This window comes from Triticum aestivum, chromosome 4A (genome assembly GCF_018294505.1).
Source record: "Triticum aestivum cultivar Chinese Spring chromosome 4A, IWGSC CS RefSeq v2.1, whole genome shotgun sequence".
In the NCBI taxonomy this organism is placed as follows: Eukaryota; Viridiplantae; Streptophyta; class Magnoliopsida; order Poales; family Poaceae; genus Triticum; species Triticum aestivum.
Window position 1 is genome coordinate 444274904 of NC_057803.1, and position 23736 is coordinate 444298639.

Here is a 23736-nt window from a genome sequence, read left to right on the forward strand (position 1 = left end):
GAGTGGTTCTGTGCTTCCCTGTCTTCAACCACTATTGTGTAGAGTCGTGGTGATGTAGAGATTGCTCAAGATATGAGTGAGTCGCAATCTCATGGAATTAGATTCAACCAAGCACCTACATGGGTTAGACAACATGCAAGGTGCAAATATATCCAAGACATAAGATAGTTATCATAAGAGATATATCATGGATTAGTCATAAGCTCATGTCTTGCATGTATCCAATGGAGTTTCTACTCCAAGTTCGAAGCATCAATGATGTTCAATTCTCCTCTCAACCTGCAAAACACTTTCTCATCAAGAGGTTTAGTAAATATATCCGCTAATTGCTTATCGGTGCGAACATGCTTAAGATCAATGTCACCCTTAGCAACATGATCTCGAATGAAATGATGACGAACTTCAATATGCTTAGTTCGAGAATGTTGTACAGGATTATGACCAATTTTGATAGCACTTTCATTGTCACAAAGCAGTGGAACATGTTTCACATAAATCCCATAATCTTTAAGAGTTTGGGTCATCCAAAGTAATTGAGCGCAACATGAACCAGCGGCAATGTATTCCGCTTCGGTGGTGGATAAGGATACCGAGTTTTGTTTCTTGGAAGACCAAGACACAAGAGATCTGCCAAGAAATTGACAAGTACCCGAAGTGGACTTTCTGTCAACCTTGTCTCCGGCATAATCCGAGTCAGAATAGCCAACAAGATCAAAAGAAGACCTCTTGGGATACCAAATGCCAAAATTTGGTGTATGGATTAAATATCTCACTATCCTTTTCACAGCCTTAAGATGATAATCTTTAGGAGCAGCTTGATATCGTGCACACATGCACACACTTAGCATAATATCGGGACGTGAAGCACATAGGTATAACAATGAACCAATCATAGAGCGATAAACCTTTTGATCAATAGGTTCACCATCTTTGGACAAATCATTATGTCCACTAGTAGGCATGGGTGTAGACATACCTTTGCATTCTTGCATATTGAACTTCTTGAATAAGTCCTTCGTGTACTTTGTTTGAGAGACAAATGTACCTTCCTTAGTTTGCTTGATTTGCAACCCGAGAAAGAATTTGAGTTCACTCATCATAGACATCTCAAACTTCTCTGACATTAGCTTTCCAAACTTTTCACTAAAGAGAGGGTTAGTTGAACCAAATATGATATCATCAACATAAATTTGGCATACAAATAGTTCTCCATTAACCCTTTTAGTAAAAAGAGTAGAATCAATTTTACCAATTTCAAAACCACTTGTAATAAGAAACTTGGTCAAGCATTTATACCATGCTCTAGGAGCTTGTTTAAGACCATAAAGAGCTTTGTGAAGTTTGTAAACATGATTTGGTTTCTTAGGATTGATAAAACCGGGAGGTTGTTTGACATAAACTTCCTCCTCTATTTCACCATTTAGAAAAGCACTTTTAATGTCCATTTGGTACAAGGTGATGTTATGGTGATTAGCATAGGCAAGTAAGATGCGAATGGACTCAAGTCTAGCAATGGGAGCATATGTCTCACCATAGTCCATACCTTCAACTTGTGTGTACCCTTGGGCGACGAGACGTGCTTTGTTCCGAACCACTTGTCCATCTTCATCTTGCTTGTTGCGAAACACCCATTTGGTACCAATGATGTTGTGGTTGTTGTCGGGCTTCTCAACCAATGTCCAAACTTGGTTTCTCTCAAAATTGTGTAGCTCTTCATGCATAGCGTTTATCCAATCCGGATCTTCCAATGCTTCTTCAACCTTCATTGGTTCAATGCTAGAGATGAATGAATAGTTTTCACAAAAGTTAGCTAAACGAGTTTTTGAGCGAGTGATTCTCCCGGTTTGTATATCATTGAGGATTTGCTCGACGGGATGATCTTTGGCAATTCTTGCTCGAACTCGTGAGAGCTTTTGCTTGGGTCTTCATTGAACATCTTCTTCATCTTGTTCTTCTTCTTGGCCTTCTTCATTGTTGACGTCGTCGTTCTCTTGTCGTGGTGGAGAAGGAGGTTGTTGATGTTCATCTTGACGTACTTCCTCGTTTTCTTCATCTTGGTGTGTCCCACTTGTGGATGCTTCCGTGTCGACTCTTGGTTCACCTTGTCGTGAAGTAGAAGCTTCCACTTGGACGGATGAAGTACTCTCCTTCACCTCCGTTGGACGAATTTTGTCGATGGACAAGTCTTGAATTGCTTCTGAAGAGTCTTTGTCTCCTACATCAATTGGCAATTGCTCTACTTGCGAGCCATTAGATTCATCAAACTTCACATCTACTGTCTCTTCAACCTTTCGGGTGAAATTGTTGTAGACACGGTAAGTGTGAGAGTTTGAGCCATAACCAAGTAGAAAACCTTCATGAGTTTTAGGAGCAAACTTTGAACGACGATGCTTATCAAGAATGTAGCACTTTGAGCCGAATACTCGAAAGTATCCAACTTGGGGTTTGTTACCGGTGAGAAGCTCGTATGCCGTCTTGCCGAGTAGCTTGTGAAGATATAAGCGATTTGTTGCGTGACAAGCTGTCTCAACTGCTTCTGCCCAAAAGTGCTTTGGCGTCTTGTATTCATCAAGCATCATTCTTGCCATTTCGATGAGCGTCCGGTTCTTCCTCTCAACAACTCCATTTTGTTGAGGTGTGTACGTAGCCGAGAACTCGTGTGAAATCCCTTCTTCGTCAAGAAAGGTGTCCACATTTGCGCTCTTGAACTCCGTTCCGTTGTCACTCCGAACCTTCTTGATCTTCACATCAAACTGATTTTGGGCCTTCCTAGCGAAGTTTCTGAAGATCTTCTGGACCTGTGACTTGTCATTAAGAAAGAACACCCACGTAAATCTTGAAAAGTCATCAACTATAACTAGACCAAAAGAATTTCCACCAAGACTCTTGTAGGCGTTGGGACCAAAAAGATCCATGTGAAGTAGCTCGAGTGGCCTCCTTGTGGTCATGATGTTCTTCACGGGATGTCTTCCTCCAACCTGTTTACCTGCTTGACAAGCACTGCAAAGTCTATCCTTATCAAATATGACATCGTTAACTCCAAGGATATGATTTCCTTTAATAAGCTTGTCAAGGTTTCTCATGCCAATGTGACCTAGTCGTCTATGCCACAACCAACCTTTTGAGGATTTAGCAACAAAGCAAGTTTTAGGTTGTGCCTTTTTAGAGAAATCGACAATGTAAAGATCACCTCTATGCATACCCGTAAAGACCATTTTATGATTCTCTCGACGAAATACTTGGCAATCTACCTCAGTAAATAGGACATTCAAACCGAAATCAGCAAGTCTAGATACTGAAAGTAAGTTGTAGCCAAGAGATTCAACGAGCATGACATTTTGAATAGAACTATCATGTGAGATGGCCACCTTACCAAGGCCAACCACTTTACCCTTTGAATTATCACCAAAGGTGACATATTTTTGAGGGCCGTTGTTTTCAGCAAGCTCACGAAACATCTCTTCATCTCCGGTCATATGATCAGTACATCCACTATCAAGAACCCATTCCTTTCCTCCTGATTCATATCCCCGAAGATTTGCCATAAGACCAAAATGTCTCATTGCATCATCAAGATCGAAGTCACTATCATCATTATCATAATATTCATGTTCATCATGATCTTGTGACTCATCATTTCCTAGAGAGGGTAATTCATTAGATAAATGATCAAAGTGGTTACTTTTATGAATTCTTATAGCTTTGAATATGATATCATTAATGATTCCAACATCTCCTTTAGCATGCTTAAGATTGGCAAGTTCAAAAAGACATTTACCAAAACTAGGATCACTAGAGTTCATCTTACTCAAGGCAATAGATTTATGGAGAATTTCATCCAAAGTTTTCAAGGAATAATCGGGAAATCGTTCCTCAAGAAATTTCCATATGGTATAGGCACAATTGTGAGTAGGCAAACTAGCAATCAAATTTTTGGGCAATCCTCTAATGATGAGCTCAATAGTTCTAAGATTGCGAATCATGTCAATATCTTCATCTAGGGTAGGATGCAAAGGATCAATATGAGGTGCACAAGGGCTAGCAATATACTTGTTCAAATGATATTGATTGAAGATTACAAGCATCTCATTTTTCCACTCATGGAAATACTCTCCATCAAGAATAGGCACTCTATGTCTAAGACTCCCTAATGTAGACACATTCATCTTCCTCCAATGGTGATTAAACCAAGGCAATGGAGACCAAAGCTCTGATACCACTTGTAGGATCTAGAAGTAGATGTGTCTAGAGGGGGGTGATTAGACACATAATGCTCAAGTTGCAATTTTTAAGCTTTTTGGTTTAAGTGGAGTTTAGGCACAATTTCAACACACACAAAACATATCAAGCAAGCATGCAAAGAGTATATGAGCAGCGGAATGTAAAGCATGCAACTTTCAAGAATGTAAAGGGAAGGGTTTGGAGAGATCAAACGCAATTGGAGACACGGATGTTTTTCCCGTGGTTCGGATAGGTGGTGCTATCCTACATCCACGTTGATGGAGACTTCAACCCACGAAGGGTAACGGTTGCGCGAGTCCACACAGGGCTCCACCCAAGGGTAATGGTTGCGCGAGTCCACACAGGGCTCCACCCACGAAGGGTCCACGAAGAAGCAACCACCCACAAAGGGTCCATGAAGAAGCAACCTTGTCTATCCCACCATGGCCATCGCCCACACAGGACTTGCCTCATTAGCGGTAGATCTTCACGAAGCAGGCGATCTCCTTGCCCTTACAAACTCCTTGGTTCAACTCCACAATCTTGTCGGAGGCTCCCAAGTGACACCTAGCCAATCTAGGAGACACCACTCTCCAAGAAGTAACAAATGGTGTGTAGGTAATGAACTCCTTGCTCTTGTGCTTCAAATGATAGTCTCCCCAACACTCAACTCTCTCTCATAGGATTTGGATTTGGTGGAAGAAGATTTGAGTGGAAAGCAACTTGGGAAAGGCTAGAGATCAAGATTCATATGGTAGGAATGGAATATCTTGGTCTCAACACATGAGTAGGTGGTTCTCTCTCAGAACATATGAGTTGGAATGGTGTATGCGTTCTGATGGCTCTCTCCATGAATGAAGAGGAGGTGGAGGCGTATATATAGCCTCCACACAAAATCCAACCGTTACACAGTTTTCCAATCTCGGTGGGACCGAATCAATAAACTCGGTCGGACCGAAAATGTAAACCTAGTGACCGTTAGAGATTTTGATGGGACCGACTGGATCAACTCGGTGGGACCGATGTGCTAGGGTTAGGGTAAATCCAAAACTCGGTTTGACCGATTACTCAAACTCGGTGGGACCGATTTGGATAATAAGTGAAACTGAGATTTGGCCAAGCAAACTCGGTGGAACCGATTGCATATCTCGGTGGGACCGAGAATATTGCAATGGGTAACAGAGAGTTTGCAAGCCCATCTCGGTGAGACCGAGATCCCATCGGTGAGACCGAAATGATTAGGGTTTGGCAGTGGCTTATGACAAGTGAAACTCGGTGGCGCCGGATAGGAAGAATCGGTAGGACCGAGTTTGGCTTAGGGTTTAGGTCATATGTGGAAGTGGGAAAGTAGCTGAGGATTTTGGAGCATATCATTAAGCACATGAAGCAAGAGGCTCATTAAGCAACACCTCATCCCTCCTTGATAGTATTGGCTTTTCCTATGGACTCAATGTGATCTTGGATCACTAAAATGTAAAATGAAGAGTCTTGAGCTTGAAGCTTTAGCCAATCCTTTGTCCTTAGCATCTTGAAGGAGTTCCCACAACCTTTAGTCCATGCCACTCCATTGTTGAACTTATCTGAAACATGCTAGATAGAAATGTTAGTCCAACAAGAGATATGTTGTCATCAATTATCAAAACCACCTAGGGAGCACTTGTGCTTTCAGAGATCCGCCGGTTTTGACACCGACAACGGTTCTTGCTAGAAGCCCGTAGTAGCCACGTAAAACTTGCAACAACAAAGTAGAGGACGTCTAACTTGTTTTTGCAGGGCATGTTGTGATGTGATATGGTCAAGATATGATGTGATATATGTTGATGTATGAGATGATCATGTTTTGTAGTATCGACAACCGGCAAGAGCCTTAGGGTTGTCGCTTTATTGTATGAGGTGCAAGCGCCATGTAATTGCTTTACTTTATCACTATGCGTTAGCAATAGTTGTAGAAGCAATAGATGGCATGATGACCTCGATGCAATGACGCTACGATGGAGATCAAGGTGTCAAGCCGGTGATGATGGAGATCATGATGTTGCTTTGGAGATGGAGATCAAAATCACAAGATGATGATGGCCATATCATGTCACATGTTTAGATTGCATGTGATGTTTATCTTTTATGCATCTTATTTTTCTTAGAACGACGGTAGCATTATAAGATGATCCCTTCACTTAATTTCAAGATAAAAGTGTTCTCCCTGAGTATGCACCGTTGCTACAGTTCATCGTTTCGAGACACCACGTGATGATCGAGTGTGATAGACTCTGCGTTCACATACAACGAGTGTAAGATAGTTTTACACATGTAGACTACTTGGGTTAAACATGACGAGCCTAGCATGTACAGACATGGTCTGGGAACACTAGAGACCTAAAGGTCGAACGTGAGTCATAGAGTACATATGATCAACATAGAGATGTTCACCATTGATGACTACCCCATCTCACGTGATGATCGGACAAGGGTTAGTTGATTCAGATCACGTATCACTTAGATGACTTGAGGGATGTTTATTTAAGTGGAAGTTCTTTAGTAATTTTATTAATTGAACTTAATTTATCATGAACCTAGTCTTGATAGTTTTGCATATCTATGTTGTAGATCAATACCTCGCGATATAGCTCCTATATATTTTTGATATGTTCCCAGAGAAAACTAAGTTGAAGGATGATAGTAGCAATGATGCGGACTGGGTCCGTGATTTGAGGATTATCCTCATTGTTGCACAAAAAATTATGTCCTTGATGCACCGCTAGGTGACAAACCTGTTGCAGGAGCAGATGCAGATGTTATGAATGTTTTGCAAGCTCGATATGATGACTACTTGATAGTTTAGTGTGCCATGCTTTATGGCTTAGAACCGTGACTTCAAAAATGTTTTGAACGCCACGGAGCATATGAAGTGTTCCAAGGGCTAAAAATTGGTATTTCAGATTCATGTCCGTGTCAAGAAGTATGAGACCTCTGACAAGTACTTTGCCTACAAGATGGAGGAGAATAGCTCAGCTAGTGAGCATGTACTCAGAATGTCTGGGGTATTACAATCGCTTGAATCAAGTGGGAGTTAATATTCCAGATAAGATAGTGATCTATATAGTTCTCTAGTCGCTATCACCAAGCTACTAGAACTTTGTGATGAACTATAATATGCAAGGGATGACAAAAACAATTCCCAAGCTCTTCGTGATGCTGAAATCGGCGAAAGTAGAAATCAAGAAAGAGCATCAAGTGTTGATGGTTAACAAGACCACTAGTTTCAAGAAAAGGGTGAGTCTTGATAACCCACAAGTATAAGGGATCGCAACAGTTTTCGATAAGTAAGAGTGTCGAACCCAATGAGGAGCTAAAGGTAGAACAAATATTCCCTCAAGTTCTATCGACCACTGATACAACTCTACGCACGCTTGACGTTCGCTTTACCTAGAACAAGTATGAAACTAGAAGTACTTTGTAGGTGTTGTTGGATAGGTTTGCAAGATAATAAAGAGCAAGTAAATAAAAGCTAGGGGCTGTTTAGATAAAGACACAACTAAGTTAGTTTTAGTAAAGAGCTTTTTGTTACGAGAAAGTTATTTGTCCCTAGGCAATCGATAACTAGATCGGTAATCATTATGGCAATTTTATATGAGGGAGAGGCATAAGCTAACATACTTTCTCTACTTGGATCATATGCACTTATGATTGGAACTCTAGCAAGCATCCGCAACTACTAAAGATCATTAAGGTAAAACCCAACCATAGCATTAAAGCATCAAGTCCTCTTTATCCCATACGCAACAACCCCCTTACTCGGATTTGTGTTTCAGGCACTCACGCAACCCACTATAAGAGAATCATGAACATATTGCAACACCCTACAGCGGGGATCCCTCACGCTTGCACGACACGGAGAGCACCATAGGATAGCACTAACAATAAAACATGCAACTCAAACCAATCTTGATCATCAAATAGCCCATAGGACAAAACGGATCTACTCAAACATCATAGGATAGCCATACATCATTGTGAAATAATATATAGAGTTGAGCACCATGTTTAAGTAGAGATTACAGCAGGTAAAAGAGAGATTACACCGCTGCATAGAGGGGGGAAGAGTTGGTGATGATGGCGGTGAAGTTGTTGGTGAAGATTGCGGTGATGATGATGGCCACGGCAGCGTTCCGGCGCCACCGGAAGAGAAGGGGAGAGGGGGACCCTTCGTATTCTTCTTCCTTGACCTCCTCCCTAGATGGGAGAAGGTTTTCCCCTCTGGTCCTTGGCCTCCATGGCGTCGGATGGACGAGAGCCCCTCCGAGATTGGACATGTCTCTCTGTCTCTGCGTTCTCAGATTCCGCCGTTTCACCGTTTCTTATATTCCCGGAGATCCGTTACTCCAATTGGGATGAAATTTTAACATGATCTCTATCCAGATATTAGCTTTCTTGCGGCGAAATAAGGGCATCTACCGCCTTACGGGGTGGCCACGAGGGTCAGGGGCGCACCCCCTGCCTCATGGCCCCCTCGGGCATCGTCTCACGTGGATTTTTCTTCCCAAAAATCATATATATTCCAAAAAAAATCTCCGGTTTTTATCCCGTTTGGACTCCGTTTGATATGGATATTCCGCGAAACAAAAAACATGCAACAAACAGGAACTGGCGCTGGGCACTGGATCAATATGTTAGTCCCAAAAATACTATAAAAAGTTGTCAAAAGTATATGAAAGTTGTAGAATATTGGCATGGAACAATCAAAAATTATAGATACAACGGAGACGTATCAGCATCCCCAAGCTTAATTCCTGCTCGTCCTCGAGTAGGTAAATGATAAAAAATAATTTTTGATGTGGAATGCTACCAAGCATAATCTTGATCACATATCTAATCATGGCATGAATATTAAGACACGAGTGATTCAAAGCAATAGTCTATCATTTGACATAAAAACAATAATACTTCAAGCCCACTAATAAAGCAATCATGTCTTTTCAAAATAACAAGGCCAAAGAAAGTTATCCCTACAAAATCATATAGTCTGGCTATGCTCCATCTTCACCACACAAAATATTCACATCATGCACAACCCCGATGACAAGCCGAGCAATTGGTCCATACTTTTTAACGCGCTTCAACATTTTCAACCCTCATGCAATACATGAGCGTGAGCCATGGATATAACACTAGGTGGAATAGAATGGTTGTTGTGGAGAATACAAAATGGAGAAGATAGTCTCACATCAACTAGGCGTATCAACGGGCTATGGAGATGCCCATCAATAGATATCAATGTGAGTGAGTAGGGATTGTCATGCAACGTATGCACTAAGATCTATAAGTGGATTAAAGCTCAAACTGAAACTAAGTGGGTGTGCATCCAACTTGCTTGCTCATGAAGACCTCGGGCATTTGAGGAAGCCCATCATCGGAATATACAAGCCAAGTTCTATAATTAAAATTCCCACTAGTATATGAAAGTGATAACTCAAGAGACTCTCTATATGAAGAACATGGTGCTACTTTGAAGCACAAGTGTGGTAAAAGGATAGTAACATTGCCCCTTCTCTCTTTTTCTCTCATTTATTATTATTATTTTTATTTTTTATTTGGGCCTTCTCTTTTTTATGGCCTCTTTTTTTATTTGGGCTTCTTTGGCCTCCTTTTTTTGTCCGGAGTCTCATCCCGACTTGTGGGGGAATCATAGTCTCCATCATCCTTTCCTCATTGGGACAATGCTCTAATAATGATGATCATCACACTTTTATTTACTTACAACTCGATATTACAACTTGATACAAAAATATGACTCTATATGAATGCCTCCGGTGGTGTACCTGGATGTGCAATGATCTAGCGTAGCAATGGCATCAAAAAACGGACAAGCCATGAAAATATCATGCTAGCTATCTTACGATCATGCAAAGCAATATGACAATAAATGCTCAAGTCATGTATATGATGATGATGGAAGTTGCATGGCAATATATCTCGGAATGGCTATGGGAATGCCATGATAGGTAGGTATGGTGGCTGTTTTGAGGAAGGTATATGGTGGGTTTATGGTACCGGCGAAAGTTGCGCGGTACTAGAGAGGCTAGCAATGGTGGAAGGGTGAGAGTGCGTATAATCCATGGACTCAACATTAGTCATAAAGAACTCACATACTTATTGCAAAAGTTTATTAGCCCTCAAAGCAAAGTACTACTACGCATGCCCCTAGGGGGATAGATTGGTAGGAAAAGACCATCGCTCGTCCCCGACCGCCACTCATAAGGAAGACAATCAATAAATAAATCATGCTCCGACTTCATCACATAACGGTTTACCATACGTGCATGCTACGGGAATCACAAACTTCAACACAAGTATTTCTAAAATCCACAACTACCCACTAGCATGACTCTAATATCACCATCTTTATATCGCAAAACTATTGCAATGAATCAAACATATCATATTTAGTGATCTACAAGTTTTATGTAGGATTTTATGACTAACCATGTGAATGACCAGTTCCTGTCATCTCTCTAAATGGATATAAGTGAAGCAAGAGAGTTTATGTCTTTCTACAAAAGATATGCCCATGCTCTAACAAATATAAGTGAAGCAAAAGAGCATTCTACAAATGGCGGTTTTCTATGTAAAGAGAAACAGGCAATCCAAACTTCAAATGATATAACTGAAGCACATGAAGCATTCTATAAAGCCATACTCAAAAGATATAAGCGAAGTGCATAGAGCATTCTATAAATCTACCAAGGACTATCTCATACCAGCATGGTGCATAAAATAAAAATGAAAACTAAATGCAAAAGAAGCTCCAAGATTGCACATATCGCATGAACGAAACAAATCCGAAAACATACCGATACTTGTTGAAGAAAGAGGGGATGCCTTCCGGGGCATCTGCTACGTCTTGAGCTTGCGTTGGTTTTCCCCGAAGAGGAAGGGATGATGTAGCAGAGTAGTGTAAGTATTTCCCTCAGTTTTTGAGAACCAAGGTATCAATACAGTAGGAGCCCACGCTCAAGTCCCTCGTACCTGCACAAAGCGATAGCTACTCGCAACCAACGCGATTAGGGGTTGTCAAGCCCTTCACAATCACTTACGAGAGTGAGATCTCATAGATAGAATACTTTTGGTATTTTTGATATAAAGATGCAAAGTAAAAAGTAAAAGCAAAGTAAATAGCAAAACAATATAAAAGTGATGGAGATTGATATGATGAGAATAGACCCGGGGGCCATAGGTTTCACTAGTGGCTTCTCTCAAGAGCATAAGTATTCTATGGTGGGTGAACAAATTACTGTTGAGCAATTGATAGAATTGAGCATAATTATGAGAATATCTAGCCATGATCATGTATATAGGCATCACATCTGTGACAAGTAGATCAAAATGATTCTGCATCTACTACTATTACTCCACTCATCGACCGCTATCCAGCATGCATCTAGAGTATTAAGTTAAAAACAGAGTAACACCTTAAGCAAGATGACATGATGTAGAGAGATAAATTCATGCAATATGAAATAAACCCCATCTTGTTATCCTCGATGGCAACGATACAATACGTGCCTTGATGCCCCTTCTGTCACTGGGTAAGGACACCGCAAGATCGAACCCAAAGCTAAGCACTTCTCCCATGGCAAGAACTACCAATCTAGTTGGCCAAACCAAACGGATAATTCGAAGAGACTTGCAAAGATAACCAATCATGCATAAAAGAATTCAGAGAAGATTCAAATATTATTCATAGATAGACTTGGTCATAAACCCACAATTCATCGGTCTCAACAAACACACCGCAAAAACAAGATTACATCGAATAGATCTCCACAAGAGAGGGGGAGAACTTTGTATTGAGATTCAAAGAGAGAGAAGAAGCCATCTAGCTACTAATTATGGACCCAAAGGTCTGAGGTAAACTACTCACACTTCATCGGAGAGGCTATGATGATGTAGAAGCCCTCCGTGATGACGACCCTCTTCTGGCGGAGCTCTGAAACAGGCCCCAAGATGGGATCTCGTGGATACAGAAAGTTGCGACGGTGGAATTATGTTTTTGGCTCCTGTTTTGATCATTTGGGGGTACGTGTGTATATATAGGAGGAAGGAGTACGTCGGTGGAGCACCGAGGGGCCCATGAGGCAGGGGGCGCGCCCTAGGGGGGTGCCCCCTACCCTCGTGAACAGCTCTTTGCTTCCTTGTAGTAGGGTCCAAGTTTCCTGGATCACGTTCGGTGAGAAAATCACGTTCCCGAAGATTTTATTCCGTTTGGACTCCGTTGATATTCCGTTTATCTGAAACACTGAAGTAGGCAAAAAAACAGCAATTCTGGGCTGGGCCTCTGGTTAATAGGTTAGTCCCAAAAATAATATAAAAGTGGAAAATAAAGCCCAATATAGTCCAAAACAGTGGATAATATAGCATGGAGCAATCAAAAATTATATATACGTTGGAGACGTATCAGGCATCCCCAAGCTTAATTCCTGCTTGTCCTTGAGTAGGTAAATGATAAAAAGAGAATTTTTGATGCGGAGTGCTACTTGGCATTATTTCAATGTAAATCTTCTTAATTGTGGTATGAATATTCAGATTAGAAAGATTCAAGACAAAAGTTTATATTGACATAGAAAATAATAATACTTCAAGTATACTAACAAAGCAATTATGTCTTCTCAAAATAACATGGCCAAAGAAAGTTATCCCTACAAAATCATATAGTCTGGCTATGCTCCATCTTCCCCACACAAAGTATTTAAATCATGCACAACCCCGATGACAAGCCAAGCAATTGTTTCATACTCTAACTTTTTCAAAACTTTTTCAATCTTCACGCAATACATGAGCGTGAGCCATGGATATAGCACTATAGGTGGAATAGAATGGTGGTTGTGGAGAAGACAAAAAGTAGAAGATAGTCTCGCATCGACTAGGCGTATCAACGGGCTATGGAGATGCCCATCAATAGATATCAATGTGAGTGAGTAGGGATAGCCATGCAACGGATGCACTAGAGCTATAAGTATATGAAAGCTCAAAAAGAAACTAAGTGGGTGTGCATCCAACTTGCTTGCTCATGAAGACCTAGGGCAATTTGAGGAAGCCCATCATTGGAATATACAAGCCAAGTTCTATAATGTAAAATTCCCACTAGTATATGAAAGTGATAACATGAGAGACTCTCTACTATGAAGATCATGGTGCTACTTTGAAGCACAAGTGTGGTAAAAGGATAGTAGCATTGTCCCTTCTCTCTTTTTCTCTCATTTTTTGGGCCTTTTTATGGCCTCTTTTTTTCGTCCGGAGTCTCATCCCGACTTATGGGGGAATCATAGTCTCCATCATTCTTTCCTCACTGGGACAATGCTCTAATAATGATGATCATCACACTTTTATTTTTCTTATAACTCAACAATTACAACTCGATACTTAGAACAAAATATGACTCTATGTGAATGCATCTGGCAGTGTACCGGGATATGCAATATGACAATGATGAATGTGTCATGAACAAAACGGTGGAAAGTTGCATGGCAATATATCTCGGAATGGCTATGGAAATGCCATAATAGGTAGGTATGGTGGCTGTTTTGAGGAAGGTATATGGTAGGTGCATGATACCAGCGAAAGTTGCGCGGTATTAGAGAGGCTAGCAAGGGTGGAAGGGTGAGAGTGCGTATAATCCATGGACTCAACATTAGTCATAAAGTACTCATATACTTATTGCAAAAATTTAGAAGTTATCAAAGCAAAGTATTACGCGCATGCTCCTAGGGGGATAGATTGGTAGGAAAAGACCATCGCTCGTCCCCGACCGCCACTCATAAGGAAGAAAATCAATAAATAAATCATGCTCTGACTTCATCACATAACGGTTCACCATACGTGCATGCTACGGGAATCACAAGCTTTAACACAAGTATTCTTTAAATTCACAATTACTCAACTAGCATGCCTTTAATATTATCACCTCCATATCTCAAAACAATTATCATGCTTCAATCTTTTCTTAGTATTCAACACACTCAAAAGAAAGTTTCACAAATCTTGAATACCAAGAATATTATTATTAAGCAAATTACTATGCTATTAAGAGACTCTCAAATTAATTTAAGTGAAGCATAAGAGATCAATAGTTTCTTTAAAACATATCCACCACTGTGCTCTAAAAGGTCTAAGTGAAGCACATAGAGCAAAATTGTAACGCTCAAAAGATATAAGTGAAGCACATAGAGCAAAACTATGACGCTCAAAAGATATAAGTGAAGCACATAGAGAAAAATTATCTATCGCAAAAGATATAAGTGAAGCACATAGAGCAAAATTATCTAGCTCAAAAGATATAAGTGAAGCACATAGAGTATTCTATCAAATTTTAATTCATGTATGGCTCTCTCAAAAGGTGTGTACAGCAAGGATGATTGTGGCATACTAACAAATAAAGACACAAATAATACAAGACGCTCCAAGCAAAACACATATCATGTTGGTGAATAAAAATATAGCTCCAAGTAAATTACCGATGGAAGTGGACGAAAGAGGGGATGCCTTCCGGGGCATCCCCAAGCTTTGACTTTTTGGTGTCCTTGGATTATCTTGGGGGTTCCATGGGCATCCCCAATCTTAGGCTCTTGCCACTCCTTGTTCCATGATCCATCAAAAGAATTCACCCAAAACTTGAAAACTTCACAACACAAAACTCAAAATAGAAAACTCGTGAGCTCCGTTAGCGAAAGAAAACAAAAGACCACTTCAAGGTACTGTAATGAACTCATTATTTATTTATATTGGTGTTAAACCTACTGTATTCCAACTTCTCTATGAATTATAAAATATTTTACTAGCCATAGATTCATCAAAATAAGCAAACAACACACGAAAAACAGAATCTGTCAAAAACAGAACAGTCTGTAGTAATCTGTAGCTAGCGCAAGATATGGAACCCCAAAAATTCTAAAATAAATTGCTGGACGTGAGGAATTTATCTATTAATCATCTTCAAAAATAATTAACTAAATATAACTCTTCAAATAAAAATGAAAGCAGTTCTCGTGAGCGCTAAAGTTTCTGTTTTTTACAGCAAGTTTAACAAGACTTTCCCCAAGTCTTCCCAACGGTTCTACTTGGCACAAACACTAATTAAACACAAAAAACACAACCAAAACAGAGGCTAAATAATTTATTTATTGAATAACATCAAGGATAAATATTGGGTTGACTCCCAACAAGAGCTTTTCTTTAAAGCCTTATAGCTAGGCATTGATAATTTTAATGATGCTCACATGAAAGACAAGAATTGAAGCACAAAAGGAGCATCATAAAGCATGTGACAAACACATCTAAGTCTAACATACTTCCTATGCATAGGAATATTATAGGCAAACAAATTATCAAGGCAAGCAAAAACTAGCATATGCAAGGAAGAGGAAAGAAACAATAGCAATCTCAACATAACGAGAGGTAATTTAGTAACATGAAGATTTCTACAACCATATTTTCCTCTCTCATAGTAATTACATGTAGGATCATAAGCAAATTCAACAAAATATCTATCACATAAAATATTTTCAACATGATCCACATGCATGCAAAGTTGACACTCTTCCAAAATAGTGGGATTAACATTAACTAAAGTCATGACTTCTCCAAACCCACTTTTATCAAGATTTTCATAAGATTGAACATTCTCCAAATATGTGGGATCTAAAGTTGACACTCTTCCAAACCCACTTTCAATAATATTGCAAACACTATTATCAATCTCATATTCATCATGGGGTTTAAATAAATTTTCAAGATCATAAGAAGAATCACCCCAATCATAATCATTGCAACAAGTAGTAGACATAGCAAAACTAGCATCCCCAAGCTTAGGGTTTTGCATCTTATTAGCACAATTGACATCAAGAGAATTTATAATAAAATCATTACAATCATGCTTTTTATTCAAAGATCTATCATGAGTCACTTCATAAAGCACTTCATCACGATTTCCAGATTTACGGATTTCAGGCAAAAGCTTATAAAGATAATCTAGTGCATCCAAATCACTAGGAATTGGTTCATCATAATTGGATCCCTTAAAAAGATTGGCATGATGAGGATCCATAGATCTTAAGTTCTCTGTTTAGTAATAAATAAACAACTATTCCAACCATACGAGCAAACAAGAAACAGGCAAAAGGGGCAAATAGAGAGGGAGGATAGGGAGAGAGAGAGAGGGCGAATAAAACGGCAAGGGTGAATTGGGGGGAGAGGAAAACGAGAGGCAAATGGCAAATAATGTAATGCCAGAGATAGGGATTGTGATGGGTACTTGGTATATTGACTTTTTGCGTATACTCCCCAGCAACGGCGCCAGAAATCCTTGTTGCTACATCTTGAGCTTGCGTTGGTTTTCCCCGAAGAGGAAGGGATGATGCAGCAGAGTAGCGTAAGTATTTCCCTCAGTTTTTGAGAACCAAGGTATCAATCCAGTAGGAGCCCACGCTCAAGTCCCTCGTACCTGCACAAAGCGATAGCTACTCGCAACCAACACGATTAGGGGTTGTCAAGCCCTTCACGGTCACTTACGAGAGTGAGATCTCATAGATAGAATATTTTTGGTATTTTTGATATAAAGATGCAAAGTAAAAAAGTAAAAGCAAAGTAAATAGAAAAACAATATAAAAGTGATGGAGATTGATATGATGAGAATAGACCCGGGGGCCATAGGTTTCACTAGTGGCTTCTCTCAAGAGCATAAGTATTCTACGGTGGGTGAACAAATTACTGTTGAGCAATTGATAGGATTGAGCATAATTATGAGAATATCTAGGCATGATCATGTATATAGGCATCACGTCCATGAAAAGTAGATCGAAACGATTCTGCATCTACTACTATTACTCCACTCATCGACCGCTATCCAGCATGCATCTAGAGTATTAAGTTAAAAACAGAGTAACGCCTTAAGCAAGATGACATGATGTAGAGAGATAAATTCATGCAATATGAAATAAACCCCATCTTGTTATCCTCGATGGCAATGATACAATACGTGCCTTTCTGCCCCTTCTGTCACTGGGTAAGGACACCACAAGATCGAACCCAAAGCTAAGCACTTCTCCCATGGCAAGAACTACCAATCTAGTTGGCCAAACCAAACGGATAATTTGAAGAGACTTGCAAAGATAACCAATCATGCATAAAAGAATTTAGAGAAGATTCAAATATTATTCATAGATAGACTTGATCATAACCCCACAATTCATCGTTCTCAACAAACACACCGCAAAAAGAAGATTACATCGAATAGATCTCCACAAGAGAGGGGGAGAACTTTGTATTGAGATTCAAAGAGAGAGAAGAAGCCATCTAGCTACTAACTATGGACCCGGAGGTCTGAAGTAAACTACTCACACTTCATCGGAGAGGCTATGATGATGATGTAGAAGCCCTCCGTGATGACGGCCCTCTTCCGGCGGAGCTCCGAACAGGCCCCAAGATGGGATCTTGTGGATACAGAAAGTTGCGGCGGTGGAATTAGGTTTTTGGCTCCTGTTCTGATCGTTTGGGGGTATGTGTGTATATATAGGAGGAAGGAGTACGTTGGTGGAGCACCGAGGGGCCCACGAGGCAGGGGGCGCACCCTAGGAGGGGGGGGCACCCCCTACCCTCGTGAACACCTCTTTGCTTCCTTGCAGTAGGGTCCAAGTCTCCTGGATCACGTTCGGTGAGAAAATCACGTCCCCGAAGATTTTATTCCGTTTGGACTCCATTGGATATTCCATTTATCTGAAACATTGAAATAGGCAAAAAACAACAATTCTGGGCTGGGCCTCCGGTTTAGTCCCAAAAATAATATAAAAGTGGAAAATAAAGCCCAATATAGTCCAAAATAGTAGATAATATAGCATGGAGCAATCAAAAATTATAGATACGTTGGAGACGTATCAGCATCCCCAAGCTTAGACGCTTGAGTCTCCTTGAATATTTACTTGGAGTGCCTCGGGCATCCCCAAGCTTGAGCTCTTGCCTCTCTTCCTTCTTCTCACATCGAGACCTTCTCGATCATCGAACACTTCATCCACACAAAACTTCAGCAGAAAACTCGGTAAGATCCGTTAGTATAATAAAGCAAATCACTACTCTAAGTACTGTTGCAAACCAATTCATATTTTGTTTTGGCATTGTGTCTACTGTAGTATAACATTTTCATGGCTTAATCCACTGATATAAATCGATAGTTTCATCAAAACAAGCAAACTATGCATCAAAAACAGAATCTGTCTAAAACAGAACAGTCTGTAATAATCTGAACATTCACCATACTTCTGATACTTTAAACATTCTGCCAAAATTAGGGAAAATAAACAATTTGTATAGAAAGACAGTGCAAAAAGAATGAGAACCATTTGACGTTCCAGCTAAAAATGTAAAATCGCGCACTACAGCCAAAGTTTCTGTCGTGCACCGTACAAACCAACAAGCAAAGTAAACATCCTAAAGGCAAACCTTGGCACATTATTTTTATAATAAAATGGAATTTTACAAGGGGATAATTATTTTTATTGAAAATTTTCTGTAATCAAGATTCACAAAGTTGCTGTGAGCATGAACAAAGTTCAAGGAGCTCTCCCACTTCAACAATGCTTGTCTTTCTCACTTTCACTTTCCTTTTTGAAAAGTTTCGGGTTCCCCTCTTTATTTTGTTGTTTTTAAACTTTATGAAAACACTCAACAAAAATAAATGACTCTCTAAAACTTCCGGGTTGTCTCCCTGGCAGCGCTTTCTTTAAAGCCATTAAGCTACGCATATAGTGCTCAAGTAATGAATCCACCCGGATCCCAATGTATACCAAAGCCAATTTTAATTAACAATGATTTGTAATTTAGTAGTGAGCACAAAGTAACATATATCATGCAACAACGAAGTCTAACTCTCTTCCTATGCATTGACATGTCATAAAAGAACAATTCATGCACACATAGTAAAGGCCAATGCATAGTATAAACAGTTTCTTGCAATTTTATCGTATTGGAAACATAGAGAGGTGGAGATATAGTTCCTCTCTCATAATAATTGCAAGTAGGAGCAGCAAGCACATGCATATTATATTCATCAAAATCATCATGTGCAATATTAATACGCAACCCATCAATATAATCCTTAATAAGTGCAAACTTCTCCGATATAGAGTAGTCAGGAGAATTCAAAAAGATAATAGGACTATCATGCGTGGATGCAATAGCAACAATTTCGTGTTTAACATAAGGAACTATAGCAAGTTCATCTCCATAAGCATAATTCATATTGGCATCTTGGCCACAAGCATAGCAAGCATCATCAAAAAGGGATATTTCAAGAGAATCAAAGGGATCATAACAATCATCATATCAATCATCCTTCAGTAAGCACAAAGGGAAATTAAACAATGTATGAGTTGAAGAGTTACTCTCATTAGAAGGTGGGCACGGGTAGCTAATCTGCTCTTCCTCCTTTCATTCTTCGCTCTCCTCATCATCTTTTTCATCCAATGAGCACACAGTTTCATCAATTTCTTCTTCCATAGACTCCTGCAAAATATTAATCTCTTCTTGGACAGTGGAGGAGTCCTCAATATATGGTTTAACATAGGCATTAGAAGCATAATTATCATAATAATATTCAAGTATGGCAATATTTTCAGACTTGTAAAGAGTAGCATCATACTTTTCAATCAGAGAAGCAATTTCATAAGCACCCTTAAAAGCAACAAATTCTTCAATTTGTTGAACATCATAGTAATTATAAACACCCTTAGCATAAGAAGATACGATTCCATTATCACTAAACAAACATTGGTAGGGAAGTTGTTTCTTAGGGTCTTCAGAACAACAAGTATAATCATATATTTCACATAAATTCCAAGCATGGCATTGCAAACAATGAATTTGATCCAGTAAACGTTTCCCTTTTTCAGATATGCGGTGTCGCACATAACAAGCATGCTCATCTAAAGATTTGCCCTCAACTAAGCTAGTTGGGGTTTCAGCACGAGCACATAGGGATCAAAGATGATCCAAGTAATAAGCTTCAGGAGTGTGATAGATTTTGAGTGGTTCTTCAACCATTACTTCAGTAGGTACAACTAATTTTTTTGGTATTTTGCATTTCCTACCCATAACTAAAGATAGAAAACGACTAAGAACAGCAAATAAAAATTACTTAGTGATAAAGCAAACAAGCATACACGAGAATATTCACCCCACGCTATGGCTCCCCGGCGACGGCGCTAGAAAAAGGTCTTGATAACCCACAAGTATAGGGGATCAATTGTAGCCTCTTTTGATAAGTAAGAGTGTTTAACCCAACGAGGACCTAAAGGTAGAACAAATATTCCCTCAAGTTCTATCGACCACCGATACAACTCTACGCACGCTTGACGTTCGCTTTACCTAGAACAAGTATGAAACTAGAAGTACTTTGTAGGTGTTGTTGGATAGGTTTGCAAGATAATAAAGAGCGTGTAAATAAAAGCTAGGGGCTGTTTAGATAAAGACACGACTAAGTTAGTTTTAGTAAAGAGCTTTTTGTTACGAGAAAGTTATTTGTCCCTAGGCAATTGATAACTAAACCGGTAATCATTATTGCAATTTTATATGAGGGAGAGGCATAAGCTAACACACTTTCTCTACTTGGACCATATGCACTTATGATTGGAACTCTAGCAAGCATCCGCAACTACTAAAGATCATTAAGGTAAAACCCAACCATAGCATTAAAGCATCAAGTCCTCTTTATCCCATACGCAACAACCCCCTTACTCGGGTTTGTGTTTCAGTCACTCACGCAACCCACTATAAGTGAATCATGAACGTATTGCAACACCCTACAGCAGGGATCCCTCATGCTTGCACGACACTGAGAGCACCATAGGGCAGCACCAATAATAAAACATGCAACTCAAACCAATCTTGATCATCAAATAGCCCATAGGACAAAACGGATCTACTCAAACATCATAGGATAGCCATACATCATTGGGAAATAATATATAGCGTTGAGCACCATGTTTAAGTAGAGATTACAGTGGGTAAAAGAGAGGTTACACCGCTTCATAGAGTGGGGAAGAGTTGGTGATGATGGCGGTGAAGTTGTTGGTGAAGATTGGGGTGATGATGATGGCCACGGCAGCGTTCCGGCGCCACCGGAAGAGAAGGGGAGAGGGGTCCCCTTCGTCTCCTTCTTGCTTGACCTCCTCCCTAGATGGGAGAAGGGGCCTCCATGGCATGGGAGGGGCGAGAGCCCCTCCGAGATTGGATCTGTCTCTCTGTCTCTCTCTGTTTCTGCGTTCTCAGATTCTGCCCTTTCACTGTTTCTTATATTCCCGGAGATCCGTAACTCCGATTGGGCTGAAATTTTAACACAATCTCTATCCGGATATTAGCTTTCTTGCAGTGAAAGAAGGGCATCAACCGCCTTACAGGGTGGCCACGAGGGTCAGGGGAGCCCCCCTGCCTCATTGCCCCCTCGGGCATCGTCTCGCTTGGATTTTCTTCCCAAAAATCATATATATTCCAAAAGAAATCTCCGTCAGTTTTTATCCCATTTGGACTCCGTTTGATATGGATATTCTGTGAAACAAAAAACATGCAACAAACAGGAACTGGCACTGGGCACTGGATCAATATGTTAGTCCCAAAAATAGTATAAAAAGTTGCCAAAAGTATATGAAAGTTGTAGAATATTGGCATGGAACAATCAAAAATTATAGATACGACGGAGACGTATTAGTGAGGGGAAGATACGGAACTTCAAGAAGAATGGCAAGCAAGTTGCCACTCCCGTGAAGAAGCCCAAAGCTAGACCCAAGCCTGAAACTGAGTGCTTTTACTGCGAAGAAAATGGTCACTGGAAGTGGAACTGCCCCAAATACTTGGCGAATAAGAAGGATGGCAAAGTGAACAAAGGTATATTTGATATACATGTTATTGATGTGTATTTTACTAGTGTTCGTAGTAACCCCTAGGTATTTGATACCAGTTCAGTTGCTAAGATTAGTAACTCGAAACAGGAGTTGCAGGGACTAGTGAAAAGCGAGGTGACAATGTGTGTTGGAAATGATTCCAAAGGTTGATATGATCACCTTCGCACACTCCCTCTACCTTCTGGATTAGTGTTGAACCTGAATAAATGTTATTTGGTGTTTGCGTTGAGCATGAATATGATTAGATCATGTTTATTGTGTTGGGGAACGCAGTAATTTCAAAAATAATCCTACGCACACGCAAGATCTATCTAGGTGATGTATAGCAACGAGAGGGGAGAGTGTTGTCCACGTACCCTCGTAGACCGAAAGCAGAAGCGTTATGACAACATGGTTGATGTAGTCGTACGTCTTCACGATCCGACCGATCCTAGCACCGAAGGTACGACACCTCCGTGATCTGCACATGTTCAGCTCGGTGACGTCCCATGATATCTAGATCCAGCTGAGGTAGAGGGAGAGTTTCGTCAGCACGATGGCGTGATTATGGTGATGGTGAAGTTACCGACGCAGGGCTTTGCCTAAGCACTACAATGATATGACCGAGGTGGAAATGTATGGAGGGGGGCACCGCACACAGCTAAACAATCAACTCTTGTGTTCTAGGGTGCCCCTTCCCCCGTATATAAAGGAGCAAGGGGGAGGCTGCCCGCTCTATAGGGGCGCGCCCCAAGTAGGATTCCTACCAGGAATAGGAATCCTATTCCTAGTAGGTTTCGAACAAGGAAGAGGGGGGAAGGAAGGAGAGGGAGAGAGGGAGAAGGAAAGGGGGCCGCTGCCCCCTTCCCTAGTCCAATTCGGACCCAAGGGGGAGGGGCGCACGGCCTGCCCTAGCTGCCCCTCTCTCTCTCCTCTAAGGCCCATTAGTTCCCCCGGGGGGTTCCGGTAACCCTCTGGCACTCGGGTTTATCCGAAACATCTCCGGAACATTTCCGGTGTCCGAATATAGTCGTCCAATATATCAATCTTTATGTCTCGACCATTTCGAGACTCCTCGTCATGTCCATGATCACATCCGGGACGCCGAACTACCGTCGGTACATCAAAACACATAAACTCGTCATACCGATCATCATCGAACGTTAAGCGTGCGGACCCTACGGGTTTGAGAACTATATAGACATGATCGAGACTCACTTCCGGCCAATAACCAATAGCGGAACCTAGATGCTAATATTGGTTCCTACATATTCTATGAAGATCTTTATCGGTCAAACTGCATTACAACATACATTGTTCCCTTTGTCATCGGTATGTTACTTGCCCGAGATTCGATCATCGGTATCTCAATACCTAGTTCAATCTCGTTACCGGCAAGTCTCTTTACTCATTCCATAATGCAACAACCTGTAACTAACTCATTAGTCACATTGCTTGCAAGGCTTATAGTGATATGCATTACCGAGAGGGCCCAGAGATACCTCTATGATGCACAGAGTGACAAATCCTAATCTCGATCTATGCCAACTCAACAAACACCATCGGAGACACCTGTAGAGCATCTTTATAATCAACC